The sequence below is a fragment of the Polyodon spathula genome, chromosome 16, assembly GCF_017654505.1.
Source record: "Polyodon spathula isolate WHYD16114869_AA chromosome 16, ASM1765450v1, whole genome shotgun sequence".
NCBI classification, from domain to species: domain Eukaryota; kingdom Metazoa; phylum Chordata; class Actinopteri; order Acipenseriformes; family Polyodontidae; genus Polyodon; species Polyodon spathula.
The window spans coordinates 6,464,770-6,480,542 of NC_054549.1; positions in this window are offsets into that span (position 1 = coordinate 6,464,770).

Consider the following 15,773-nt stretch of genomic DNA (forward strand, 5'->3'; position numbering starts at 1 on the left):
GAACCCCGTGCAAATATCTGGAGCATAATGGGATCGCACAGTGCTGTACTAGTCCATCTCAGAATACACTGGCGATTTTTGTAGAGCAACAAGTAACATGTTGCTGAAAACCAGAGAACTTTTTTGAACTTAAGGTGGGATGTCCTGTCTGACTGACCTGGGATCATTAGGCGTGGCATAAACGCAGAGACAAGTTTTCATATTTCATGATCTTTTTCCATTAGCCATACAGCTGAAAACAGCACCTACATTAAGTTTTCATTTTGTGTTGAAATGTATACTGGGACACCACACGTGGCAAACAATAGCTTATCATTTATGGTTTAGCAGTATACCATGACGGAAGCATAGCAAAGAGTATTAAAGCACTGTGAAAGCATGGTAAAGCACAGGCAGGTTAGGTAAATCACCAAGGCATGGTGAACTTTGTAATGGCTTTATTAAATACATGGTGATAGGAGACCTCCAATGGAGAAATGGCGTTAATTTTTCAGGTGGATAGAAGATAGGTAAATGTTCGCTCCCTAAGGCTTTTCTGTCCATGTTGCATATTCAACTTCTGTTTCACTAACTTCCCTGGAATGCTGTCTGTTCCTCCTGGTCCTTTCTGAATTATTATCCATTAGAATGGCTCCTGTTCCCATGGTCATGTTTCTATCCACAGCAGAGACAGCATGTATTGTTTTACTGGATAAACATCACATATATAGATTGTAAGTAACACAGCCCTTGTGAGGTAATAGCATATTCCCAGCAGTTAGGGGGTCGTTTGTTACCCGAGCCGGTCTGTGAAACACAAATCAATCATAGCTCTATATTTCTAGGCACAGCAGGAGTGAAGCTAAGAGACCTTCATTGATATTCCTGGAAAACTCTCAGACACCCGATCGCTATCTTTTCTTTTGAGGTGATTGCATCAGGAATGTGATAATTGTACCGAGTACGCAGGAGGAAAGTAAACAGCCTGGGATTATGGAGCTGAACTCCCCCCGGTCGCTGAAGCCCGTGACGACCTCCTTCTAAAACACTCCTGACAGCTCAAAGCCAAGACACCGTCCTGTAGACCATGAAATACCCCAGTCTAGCAGGAGTGCTCAAAATGAGACTAATATTGGGCTTCAAAGCCAAACCAGATGTTGGATAGGAAGGGGCTGCATGGAAGGTACATTACAGGACATATTTAGATTTACATATGTTGTTTTTTTATCATGTAAGTTAACACTGCACCTGTGGTTTGTCCTAACTTGGCATGATGTGGGTAAAAAGCATTATGACATAATGTATCATGTTCAAAGAGTCTTCTGGATATGCAAATATATTCCATCAGATTGGGTGTGACTTGCTGGGACACCCAATCAAAATCCAAGGAGTTTCCAGGTGTATACATAAAACAGCATTCATCTCATGCACCTACCTCTATGAGTCAGACTCAACTTTGATGTTCTGTATTTCTCTGGGGTAATGCATGTTGAAGCTTAAAAACAGCAAACGTTTGTTTTGAACCTTTGTCATCACTGTTAGTTTTTAGCCCTTTAAAAGCTGGCAATGCTGCCTACAGTCTTTGCAGTGCTATAGTAATGTCATTTTCAATAGTGTTTTTCAGCACTGTTAACACTATGTCTCAGCCTGCTTTTTAACATGCTTCACAAAAAAAGTGTGATGTCTCCAGGCATTATGCTCATTAAACTTGTATGAGTTTATGTGATTATAAATAAGTTATGACACATAGACTAAAAATGGAAAGTAACGCAGGGGTAGGAGTGTGGGTGGGGGGGGGTGAGGAGCTTTGCAGATCTCCCTCTACAGGAAAGATATTAAACTGGTCAACTCGGAGGGCAGTGGGTTAATGTACCTGTGTCTGGAGGCCTGGGTTTGAATCCAGCCTCGGGTCTTAATTAAAATGTATTTCCTTCACATCGCAAAGTCATGCTACTTAATTTGATGAAAAAGAAAACTATGCTTAATGCAGATATGTGAAATGCTGTATAGGTCTTAAAACCTTGGAGACTTCATGCAAAGGGACTGTCAATCATACATAATAACATAAGAAAGTTTACAAACGAGAGGAGACCATTCGGCCCATCTTGCTTGTTTGGTTGTTAGTAGCTTATTGATCCCAGAATCTCATCAAGCAGCTTCTTGAAGGATCCCAGGGTGTCAGCTTCAACAACATTACGTTCTTCTATATTGTCAACATGTTTGTATCTTTGTGAAACAAATCAATGAGTGTCTAATCCACAGCTGGAGCCCTCACTTAGTTAGAGCTGCTTGGAGGTGGTGGTGAGGGGGTGTTATAGAATGATTGCTGCAGGCAGTATCCACTGGGAGCTATTAAAAACACCCCAGCTAAATTCAATTAGCAGGTACAGACAAAATGAATTTTTTCTTCCAATAAGCATGTTGCTGATACAGCTCGTATCAAGCTGAATGTTTTCCAAGATGTTAACCCTGGAAACATAAGTGTGGAAAACTGTCTCCGCTACGAAATCCAAGAGATGTTTGGCCTCAGGAAGAAAATGACCTGATAGCCTCTCCCTTCTGACTAGATTGAGTTATTAAGTGGTGGTGTGGTCCTTGAAGCTGGACCCTGGCCAGTAGCTCTAGCAGACTCACCACAAACCAGAAAGGATGGTTCTGGTTGGGGGACTTGCAGACTGGGAGCAGAGCTAAGGGGTGGTCATTTAAATGAGCCCTTAGCTCAGTCATGCATTCGGCAGTCTGAGAACCAAGGAAATAGCAACTGGAGAGTTTCCTGGAGCTATTCAAGCAAAAACTATTACCCTTAATTGGGATGTGGTGAGGACGGGAAATTGGACTGATTTGTTCAAATGCTTTGTTTTACACAGCATCCTATGTCAATAAATAAATAAATGTTTGCTTTACAATTAAGGACCCACCTATGTAATTGGTTTCAAATAAGACCACAGCGTGAAATTATACAGGCTTAAAAAAGGATTGGCTAATTGGTTTTCAGAGGCTGTGGTAGCAGCAAGAAATGTATGTTGCTAGTTTTCCCAGTAGCACTATTGTCAATTTAAATTACCCTTGAGTTTCCAAGTATTTTATAATCGTAAATGTCCTGTTCAAACTTTAGATAATTTCCCCAAGCCTTTCCTGCTGTACGTTTTTTCTTTTGTGAAGTGGCCTCGTCGTTGGCTTGGGACCGTAGTCAACTATCTAACATGTTATGAACACTGTGTTGTATATTAAATATGTGGTATGACTTCTTTTCATATAGAAATCAGCATGTGTGATTTTGCCATGACGCACCATCTAACACCTGGCACGATTCTTTAGAACAGACTGTTGAGAATATTTTATCACCTTTTTTTATTGTCTTTGAAATCAGCTGTAAAGAGTTAAAAGGTGAAGCTGGGATCACCTGCTCCTGGTTTGCCTTACTTTAAATGTTCACACTCCCCTTCATTTCTTAGATGTTTGCCACAGAAAGATTGGTTTTTTTTTGCAATTTGTTCATGAATCTGAACCCAGGAATTTAAGAACCTCAATCAAATCGTCTGGCGGAGAGGCTGAGTTTTAATATTATTACTGCATTCATGTTATTACAGTCACATTCTTCAGTGTCAGGTGAAAAAAAAAACCTCAATCTGGCAAAGTTTCTTTTGCAGTTTTAATAAAATGAAGGCGGCAGGCAGCAGATGGTAAGTGTGTGAGCGGGATGCTGGAGCAAGCACATAGACTAGCATCTGCCAGTTAGTCTACTGGTTTCTAAACACAGGTTAAACGCTGAAGCTGAGGGTCTAGTACACGGTATGAACAAAATACTATATATTTGTCTATTTTTTTTAAGAAAACAGCAGCCAAAGAGGATCAGGACCCAACAGTCTCTGAATAACAGATATTGTTTAAATAATGAAGTTCATTATTGAAATGGTGAGTAGCCTACTAATCTAATACTCTCCGTCTTATTTGTTCTGGTGCTACATTTGTTCCATGTGGTATATCTATATCCACTAGGGGCAGAGTATTGCAGGGGGAGAGGTTAACGGTTACACTCTGGTGTACCAGCTGTACTTGGCTAGCGGCTGAAAATCAAAAGAGAGTTTCAGTGCTTTTTTCAAAACCTGTCCAACCTCGGAAATTCCTCAGAAAGGTCACTGGGGGATTAGAGGATTGTATTGTGTTTTGTTTTTTAAAAAAAAAAACAGCGGTAACAAAAAAATGTAACCGTGGGCTCATTACAAATAAATATGTTACAGTTTTGTTTTGTCATTGAGCTGTTCGGGTGTGCCATGGAAACACCCTCTGTTTTGTTGCCATGGAAACACCCTGTTTTGTTGCCATGGGGAGCCGTGGCCGGGAGCGCCAAGCAGTGGAAATGGAGCATTAGACTGGGCCTGCTGGAGATGCAGCAGTTACTTGAAGAGGCTGCTCCTCATTATCATCGCAGTAGAGAGACATCGAGCCACGTCTCTTCTATCTGAAAGCCAGGGTCACTTCTCTCCTAAGTGTTTGTCTCCCTACCTAATGATGAATCGTTGCCTGTTGTGCTCAAGCAAGCCATTCATCAGTGCAGACAAGGGCACCAGCCCGCTCACATTGCAGTTAATGCGTGCAACTCAGCTTCGGAAAATTACCTTTAAATTATTGATTTCCCAGAAGGACTGAATTTAAAACAGCCCTGCTCGGCATGCCTGCAGTGTCAGCACAGTATAAACCTCACAGCCATTTCTATGTGGGTGTCAACCCAGCACACGATGAGCCCAGTAAAACACTAGCTAGCAAATACAGTAAGATTAACTGAAGAGCCATAATCCACAGCCAGGGTGTGTTTGTGTGTTTCATTCCTTCAGTTTAATAAAATGCATTCTTAAACATTCCTTGGCTACACTTTACATTGAGTGTCTCTAATTACTGTATATTTGCAAGGTAGTTACTTAGTAAATATATGTGTACTTATACATTTTTACAATGTTAATATGCATAGTCCCAATGTATTTAATGTGTATATATTTTTTGCATAATATAACCCTAACCCTAATCTTATCCCTATCCCTATCCCTATCCCTTTTCTGATACAATTGTGTACTTACATATATTGTGCAAAAAGACTTAAACGTTAAGTACATTGTAACTATGCATAGTAACATTTACTATGTAACTACTATGCAAATACACAGTAATTGTTTAACACAGTAATTAGAGACACTTGCATTGCATGCATAAGTGCAAGAGACCATATCTGAGACCACTGAAGCTGTGTCTGTCTTTCAAAAACCTACATTATAAAGCATTGTTTACCTGCATTGGTTCCCAATCAGATTTTAACATGTTTCTATAGCAACAGTGATTACAGCTTCACAGTGTTTCAGATAATGTGTTTTATGAAACTGAATTTCTGCATCGTGTATCTAAGGTCCTAAGATCCCAAATGCCTTTCGGCTCATAAAACATTCTAAGTGGTTCTATCCCGCTTTGGGATAGTTTGCTGTAAAAGGTGCTATATCAAAAAAAAGAAAAATTGATTGATTAATTGATTCAGTATCCAGGTAGTTGTTTGTTGAACTTGCTTTGAGAATTTTTTTTTTGGCTATCGTTTGTGCTTCCTGCTTCTAGAAATAAAAGGTGACACTGTGACCTTTCCACTTGGCTGGCCCTACAAGGTCAAGACTCTCATGACTTGTTTCTGTAAAACATTCACCAGAAACAACATATTGGTTCATCAACAAAACAAATTCCAGTTTGTACTATTTTAAAGAAGTCAGGGTCATAGGATAGAGGGCAACCAATCTCAATAACTAACTCTTCCATTCCAGTTTCGGGTTATTCGTGGTCATTGTTTAAAACATTGGTCCGAACGAGGGTTGACATCTCAATAGGGCATTTCCCATCACCCAACCAGTCCACTTCAAATTGTCCAAATACTGTGTCATCAATTGCTAACATTCTGAAGGTCTGAGATCGGTTTGGTAGTGGAGGAAATGAACCGTTACAATGCCCTTCCACAATGAGGAATTTGGGCATGCATTGAAAACTGAAATCCCACGAAGCGTGAGCGAATCATGGAGCAGCTGCTTCTTATTTTAAGTAGAAGCAGCAGAGACTGGCTTTATTTAGCAACTGGATTGAGGGGTCAGAGTGAAGTTATTGCAGTTGGTTTTATGGGCAGTTTTTTTTTTTTAGCTCTATCATAAAACTGGTAACAGCAGCCAATTAAAAAAGGCCTATGAACTTTAACGTGGCATAGGGTTCAAATCTATTGTTTGACAGATTGACAACATACTGTACCATTCCAGGACCTGATGAGAGAAGGAAAGGAGAGGCCCACGGACAGGCCTGTTTGGTAACCCAGGTAGACTTTTGAGTAGAAGAAAGTGCTACGCTACCATGAAACTGCAATTTAAACCAGCAATGTTCCATTTAAAAAATGTATAAATATCCCACGAAGTATCCACAAGGGCGGTTCTATAAAAGAGGTGTCTCATCTGTCTCACAGATCATGTCAACTGAATGTCAATCATGTAATCAAATAAAATGAACAAATCATAGCTTAATAAAGGCCATGAGCTGTTTTAAAAAAAATAACATCTATAATGCAACAGCTGTGCATGAATAATACATATACACAGGGAAACCGAGCATAGTTAAATAGATCAAATGAGAAAATTCATTTAGTAAGATCAGAGTGCTATAATGTAGAAGTGAAAGTTCAGACAAGGAATATACTCAGTTTTAAAGACATTATTACAGTGCAGAACAACACTGACCATCTATTGTATTTCTAGATATAGACAAATGAATTTCAATCTACATGATAGATAGATAGATAGATATAGAGGAAGAGATAGCTTAACACATCAGTTGTTTACACATATATTTGTCAATTTGAACTTTCTGTCTTGCAAAAATCAAATTTCCTATTTAGATATATCAATCAATCAATCAATCTTTATTATATATAGTGCCTTTCAGTGGACTAACATCACAAAGCACTTTACAAGATGTAGTAACAACATAGCTCACTGGCGGCTATGTGGTCCAGTGGTTAAAGAAATGGACTTGTAACTAGGAGGTCCCCAGTTCAAATCCTGGCTCAGCCACTGACTTGTTGTGTGACCCTGAGCAAGTCATTTAATCTCCTTGTGCTCTGTCTTTTTTTTCTTGTAAGTGACTCTGCAGCTGATGCGTAGTTCACACACCCTAGTGTTGTAAAGCACTTTGTGATGGTGGTCCACTATGACAGGTGCTATATAAAAATAAGGATTATTAAAAGTTCCTGAGTATTTTGGTTAAAAATGGTCTTTTCAATTAACATTCTCTTTGGGCTTCCCTTGCCAGTTGTGATCAGGAATCGGTAAGGAGGGCATGGTCTTCTGTTAACAGACAGGACATCTGTACTTGAGACGCAGCCTGCAAACTGCACTGCTGTTTAAACACACCTTGCGCACACCTTCAACACAAGCCTCTGCTCGCTGTTCTATCCGTGAGTGTTTCACGTCTCTCTTCTAACCGTCTACACACACCACACCCCATCTAGAATGTGCGTGTCCTCAGGCCAAGCTGCAGATCACTAAGCAGGAAGGGTCATAGGATTTATCCGCTTTGTATTGTACTTGCAGACTAAAGAATCCCATTAAGTTGAACTGGTTGGATTTGGAGTAAAAGGAACCACTCTGTTGCTGAATTAGAACTAAATGTCATAAGAATGAGGTTCCTCTAACAATCTGCATTGGTAATCAGCATGTTTAATGCTACCACTGTGGGGGCCAGTCAACCAATGACTTTGCCGCTGCCCTTCTCAGCTACCCTGTGCTGTTTGCGGTTTCCAAGGCATTTTGCAATCAAGCTCTTGTGTTGAATCTTTTATAATTGATGTCCTTCATCAGCAGCTGGAATGTTTTTTAGACAGCATTTATTTATTTTATTATTCACTTTATTGTGGTAGATCTTATTCATTCCTGTAATAATACTCTACTTTTATACACAGCGGTTTGTGTTTTTACGAATCAAAGTGAACTTTTAGTCACAAGGTTTATTCTTCTGAAAACATGCCTGTCTGTACGGTCTTCCTTGTGCTTATTTTAAACCCATCAATAACTTCAAACACCTAGCCAGTAAACTCTCTAGGTATTAGAATAAAAGAGACTGAGGAACATATTGTTAAAGACTCCAGTCTTTTCATTAACTCCTAATTTTTTGAAGGGAGAAACATTCCACGTTAATGTTATAACATGTGAAACCAAAAACTTTGCGAGACCTTGAATTATATTACAGCATTTAGTTTGTTTCTGGTTTTGTAAAAAATAACAGGAGTACGTTACTATAATACTAATACATTCTTGTTGTATTGTGCTCCTATGGAAAGCTGTTAAAATACAGGATTCAATTGCAATTCACTGCAATTATAGCAGAATATAATTTGGGACTGGGAAAGAGTTTTCTTTACTTTATTGATAATAATATGTATGTCAAACCTTATATTAACAGCCAGTTCTTTCAATGATAATAGTATCATTGCTATTTGAGTCATCTCAGCCTGTTATTCTCTGGAGATGTTAACTTCTGTGCTAATGACGACAGTTGTCACATAATTGAAGTCAATGGGCTTCAGGATCTTTCTTTTACATGATCTAATTCCTCTGCTGCGTTTCTTGTAGCCTGTAAGTGTTCAGGGGTATTTTCTTTCATGTTATCTGTAGAGGCTCTAATGTGGGTGCTTGCTTTCTGTGTGGAGTTACTGCGGTTTATTAAAAATGTTGCTTCAGATTTTTGTGTTTAAAAACCCTGAAGATGCAAGCAGTGTGAGTATATAGCTCATCATTCTACCTGAAACATGCTAACACAGTAGATCAATGACAAAGACGTTATTGAATTGAAAGAACGGTTCTCAGGAAGATCCATGTTTTGAAAGGCTAACTAACCCATCAATAATTGTACCATTTAAAACTAACAAGAAGAAACATTTTTTTTGTTCTGAGTTTCTTATTAGTTGTACACCTTGAAATGTCGCCTTTGAACCTGCTTCAAAACACAGGCCTTTGTGAAACACTGGGCTCCAAAACCTCTATGAAGACAGTTTTGATTGAATATGTAAAAAGTACGTTGTTCAGCAATTTAGTTTCAAAACACTTTCTTTCCCTTGCCTTAGAGGACGTCTCCAACCAACTTTTAAAAACAATCTTTCACTAAAGTGAGGGTTGACAATTTTGAGAAGTCCCAGTATGGTTGGATTTGCATGGTCTTTCAAGGCAGAAATTTTCAAAATATCTGCCCTTACTATAAAAAAAAAAAAGGATTTCTCATCTCAAGGCCGTTGTTTATTCCATGTTCCTCATGTAGTCTTGATAGATGGTGATGGTGACCTTCTTTAGGTTTCCTCTTGTTTGGGGGGGGGTTCCTCACCTTGGGCAGTCTAACTGAAGCCATTCACCCCTTTAATTAGCCACCCCTTCAGTTGAACTAAACTAAACTGAACTAAACAAACAAAAAAAAGCTATCACAATACATAGAATATATACATGGGATATATGAAATTGGCTCTTCAATAAAAATCTTGCTATGGGCACACAACGACAGATCATTACAGAAGACTGCTGTGAAATTATGCACAGAAAACTGGATCATTTATTTCATATTCAGTTGCTGTAATCCAACCCAGCTGAAAGAACTAGATCTTTTTTGTTCTTCAGACCTGAAGGCGGAAAGTTACACCAGAATTTACACCTTTATTTTACCTCTACTCATCCCCCACAGGACTGGGCATGTTAATTTCCTTAACAATGTATTGACTCACTGCGGCTTTGTAAATTCACTTGATTAAGACACTTCAAAGCTGGGAGCACAGCTTGGAAAAACAGGGAAATTCCCATCGGTCTCTTTAATGTTCACATCTTCAAGGTTTGAGCTTCTACGCAGCGCTGTTCACAAAGGGAAAGACAATCTCTTTTATATTGGATAAAGATATTCATTGCGCGATCAGAAAGCATTACAGAGCTAAACAACAGGAGCCACATAGTAGCTGCAATATGATAATTATTTGTACCACGAGGTTTATTGTTTATTGTGATTCCTGCAGCATCCAGAATTGCAAGGTTGCTTTGATTTTAATGATCAGAAAGGGCAGATCCTTCTCCCTGTGAATTCCACCATGAAACACAATAATTCAAATTCCTCTGCTTCTTTTATTGTTCCTAAGAAATTTCAATAACAAATTAGGCCCTGGGCAGCACTGTGGCTTCTTTCCACAGAAGCAAGATGTCATCTTGTCTGTCTGTCAGCTCCACTGTCCAAATCTCCAGAAGGCTGTACTGTCCATGCTACCCAAACAAGGGGCATCACCAATTGTGTTGCTCTGTTAAATTCTCATTGTCTACTGTTGAAACCTAATAATGCACACTTTTTTACACCCAGGAAGTCGAGAGCAGATGTTAGCGAGGCCAGCCTGTCCACCTAAGTTCACTAGGCACCAGGTATCCCTAACCTTCTGGAATCTCAAGACCATCGACAGTCAGGATACAAAACTGCACTCCCCTGACTGTATGACTCAGCCTGCACGGCACACGGCCATACTTGTACCAGGTGAGCCACTCAGGGACCCCAAATGTATTGCAATTAAAAGGACAAGGGTCTATTGGAAATGCTGTCTACAAATGCTGGCCAAAAAATGAAATATTTACTATGGAAGATGTTTCACCTTTAATGGAACCATCATGGGGAATATTTGAAGAAATGAACTTGTCTATTGCCACTCTGAATCCCACTCATGAAATTTTGCTTAAGGTTACTATTCCTACTTTGTATCCGTTTGTATGTAAACCACATTCAGTCCACAGTATGGTGCATAGCATTATGGGATGTGCGACATATTAAAAGATAACATTGTTTCAAGATGGCGCTTATCTTTTACTCTTCTCCTTTATCAAATGCATTTCCTACCCTGAATTACTGTGAATTGAGTCTGACCAACTGTATAAGGCCTAACCCCAACAAAGAAATACAAACAGTGTTTATAACGAGACGTGCTTGTGGTTTTCACCATTGTTTTGTATGTCATGTTTTTTTAAATCACGTTGTTGTCCAGTATACTGGATATTGCTGTTTTGGTTTCGTGGTATATAAGATCAGTTCTGAAACGTCATTTACAAAGTAACTCTGATTGTCTGTAATCACCTACTAATTTTAATATAGAACTCAAGTTACTGGTTCTGTAGCAGTGATAAGTTTGGAGAAGGATGGTTTAGAACTCAAAGAATTGAATGTGCCCAGGTCTCCAAAAACAAAAATACCAAAAAAACTTCACAGCATTCTAGAAACATACAATAGTGTGCTGTATGAGGTGAAAGTGTCCGGGACAAACCTGACATTGAATTGATAGACTTTAGTGTAGAAAGCAAGAAAAGCAATACATTAATACTGGGCAGTGTAACCTTGGATATGAATCCGTTTCCTGAGGGAGGCTCGCATTTAATTCAATATTCTCCAGAAAGGTCTTCTATTTTTAGTAAATAGTTCGGGCAACTCTCGTATGTTATGCATCAGATGTTTTTGCATTACAAAATGTAATGGGCACGTTTTTTCTCTAAAGGGTCTGCGCTTCATATCAGATGACATCTGTGAGATTGAATGAAGTTGCGTGTCAGCAAGGAAACCGGTCGGCTTTTAATCTCATTCTGTATTCACCTGCCTTTTTATTTTCATGAAAGAAACATGCCTGCAGGGACTGATAGTGCTACCTGATTGAAGTATGTAAGATGTAACAAGAGAGAGCATAAATCTTACCTAATATGTGTGTTTGATTTAAAAATTGTTTTCACTTATGAGAGGACACCTCAAGGACAAAGAGAGTCACTTAAAAAGCAGAAAGCCCATTGTTTTCTCTTCCACAGTGCTGTAAATGTCTGCATTGAGACAGAGCAGCAATAGAGTAAATGAGTGGGTGTCAAGCCTTACATAATACCACTGCATCACACTGAAGAAACCCTAGCAGACCATGTAGACCACAGCATGACATCATTGGCAGATCACAGCATGACATCACTGGCAGATCACTGTAGCTGGAAGAAAGCCTGATCGTTCATTAAAAATGTTGTATTGCACATTTGTTTTACAAATATAGATCTGAAATACAAATGGAACGTGAAAAACTGCCAACACATGAACATGAACGCTTTCTGAATGCAGTCTCGGTCAGTATCAATGAATCACTGGTACAGCAAGTCAGACTGCTTCCCAGGTCATTTCTCCTGTATCTCAGAGGCTTTTGTGATACGGGTTAAAGGACAGACCCAGTGTCACTGAAAAACGGCATTTCTATTATGTCTTGGTTTTACATTAGATTGGATCCTTGGGTCTCTTTGTGCTCAATGCTAGCACCCAGTTAATTCTGTCCTGTGGTTTGCGCTTTTTTAAACACCATTTTCAACTGCTGAAACTGCAGCCAAAACATTCATAATGCATCAGAAAGTTCTCACCTACAAATGCAATTACAGTAATAGAGGAGAGACTGCATTTTATGCCAAACACACACTATTACGGTAAGCGGAGAGACAGTCTCAGACGCTGATTCAGTACAAAATAATTGGAATAATAATCAGCTGTCAAAAAGCTTTGTCAAAACCTCATCCGGTCAAATAAAAATGGCAAGGCTTCATGTGTTTTTTTTTCCCCTATCCAAGCCTCGCTAGACCACGGTTCAAAGTAGGTCAAACAGCACTTCTCATTAACATGCATTTGCTTTTTACTCAGTACTGTAGCAGGAAGACAAAAATCATTAAAGAGTTTGCTAATCCTTTCTCTCTCAGGCTGTTTCAAAAGCCATGTAGAGCTACCTGAAACGGATTTGTCCATTTCGTTTCTATTGCTTAGCTAGTATGTGAACAGCAGGTCGCACACATATTAGGAAATGAAGTCACAAGGGCAAGAGCTTAAAGCTGTGCTGAAGCAAAGTCTTTGCAGATAGGGCAATAAGGAAAACACAAATCCAATTATAGTTAATTATAGTTGGTGGGGAGGGCAGTAATGACTTGTCAGAAATGCTCAATGAATGTATGAACACTTTGATAATTGAAGTATAGTTGCAAGGGTTAACAGTTCTCAACCTATTTGCACTGGAACCAAAAGAACAAGATATCGAATTGGAATACTTCCTCTGCTCATGCAAGTTTGATGTAGCATCATGTCTCTTAAAAATAACAAAGTGGGGCACCGTATAGGTCCTGTAAGTGTGACCTAGCCTTAACCCGTGAGCAGCTGACACAACTATTCAAGCGCCACCAAACGCTTTTGTAATCTGTTTTTTTACCTGCCGCATGACTTTACTGCTTTTGTCATTCTAGCTGTAATAGAAAACCATTGTCAAAGCCTCTGAAGATACAAAAACTGTCTGGGGCACAAGCACTGCATAAACACAGCTGAAATCTGAACAGTGTGAAACGGTGAAAGAAGAGCCACACTAATGCAGAGATCAGCATTAAAAATAGTTCCTGGAGGCGGGCCATATGTAGAAGTGCGGCGTGCAAGTCTTTAAAGTGCAATCACACGCCTACCAGTCCTTTTATTTTCCACTACATACAAATGCCATCGATAAATACATTGCTTACTGATGCAGGCATTGGGGTCAGAGCAACCTATCTGATAAACGAGGCTCATTTCACCAGGTCCTGTATCGATCAGCCCTGTGCAGTATTAATTAAGAGAATGCGGGATTCATGCCTACATGCTTCCTTCCCCTGCTCTGTTTCGTTTTGTTCAGTTTGCCCCTTGTTAGTGCAAAGGCTTGCTTTGTTTGCTCAGAGCCTCGCTGCTCACTAATTTGGTTGCTTGCTTGTCTATTCTAATGATATCATGAGCGGCTCTCTTTGCTTTGACTGTTTGCTTTATACCTTAGAGGGAGCTCAGTGTGTAACATGGACAAGGTGGCAGGCAATCCTGCGTTGAAATGCTACTCAGCCGGTATGGTGGATCACATATGATACAATTTAATATCTGGGTACCTCAGTACCTCCTAGCTAGAGGACAGGTTGATGAATATATTTCAATTTTTTGAACACAGGAATGGACCTCGTATAACTGCATTTATAAGGAGCGTTAATTGAAAAAACATGCAGTACAATGCATTTGTTACATTTACTTCAAACCCATTCACATAGACCACCAATCCATTTTGAAAACGGGATTCATTTATCATTTTACCGCTGGAAACACTTGACTAATGACTGTTATTGAACGCCAAAAAGTCACATTTTATTTAATTGCAGGCAGGATGCTATTGATTAGGAAACACAAAGGCAGTCACAGAAACAGGAACGGAGAGCACATATTTGTCAATATAACAAGGCAATGGTGCATAAAGGCTGTGATCAGGGAGCACTGTGCCCCATTCTGACACATACACCTAATTAAAATCATATGTCTTGCATAGATTGTGAAATACATGATCTTTCTAGAAAGGGCAACGAAGAAGTGGAGGGTGAGAAAGCTAATAATGGCAAAAAGAAACCTGAAACGGTTCTAATTGGGACTCTGGTCCTTCTTTCCAAGCATACGGTCTGTTCTCATGACAATTATCTCCGAGTGATGCACTACAGTTACAGATTATCTTTAAACCCAATTACCTTCTAAACAATGCTGAGACAGCCCTGCTCTCAACCCATTGTGATTTCCGGTGATGCAGTCAGGGACAGTCTCTTCAAAAGCCTGCTTCTATCCACCTGCCTTTGTATCTGACAGGCAGGGACAGCACACAGCGCTGTTGATCCGTTAGGTACTGAAATAATAATAGACTATCGCAACTAAACAAGGCATTATTAAATGTTACTAACGTCACTCAAATGAAAAGGGAAACACGTTGCATTGCGGCATGAGAAGACGGGTGATGGTTTAATTAATTTAGCTACTGTGTTTTCTGTTTTCTAATTATTACCAGTATTTGCTGCTGCGTCTGCTTCACCTGCACCATTATGTTGAACACAATTGCTGGCGCATAATGCTTTGTGTTACACATTTGCTGTGAACGCTGAATAGTTTTACACATTTACTACATCATCTTATTTGGCTCAATTGTGTTTGTAGCAGCGTTTAAAAGAAGCGCATTTCTTAGAATGATACATTCTTTAAAATAAATTTGACAGAAACCGAGTTTGCTTCAAGCTGTCAACACAAGATATATTTCTTATAAGCGGCCCCTTACTGAATTTTTATTGTCACATCGGGCTTTAATCTTCAGTAGCAATGAATCCATTGCGTGACTCACAATGTTTTCATGTAGTGCTGTTCCTAGAATGCGAATGAGGAATTACGCTTACTCCCCCCCCCCCAGTTAAAAACAAAAACCTGTTTCTACTAGATAAATCCCACCTGTGCCAATTTACTTATCCAAAGCACTCATTAATAAACTCAATGACTGGTTGTCCTGCTGCTTTATTATTAGAGAATTGTATAGTTAAAAAAATAATTGATTATCATTGTAATGCAGAACAAGGAGCAAAATTAAAACAAAGCAAGCAGCTAAATTAAAAAACAGCGTGCAGTCTAAAACCCCAAAAGTAACATCCTCTCCTTCCTTACAGGCACTGCCACATCATTAAAATCTCTGACCTCTGAACGGTAAGGTGCCTTGAAAAGGGGCCTGGCCCCTGTTCCAAATGCAAAGGTTTTCTTTTTGTTCTCCTGACAGCAAATCAGAAAGGCTGATGGAATGCAGCAGAATCTGACAGCAAGGCAGACAGGCGAGCGGAGGGAGGGAGGCGCTGGGTCAGAACAGGACTAATGTAAAAGGAATTCATGGCAGGGTAGAGAATGCATTTCAGCATGAG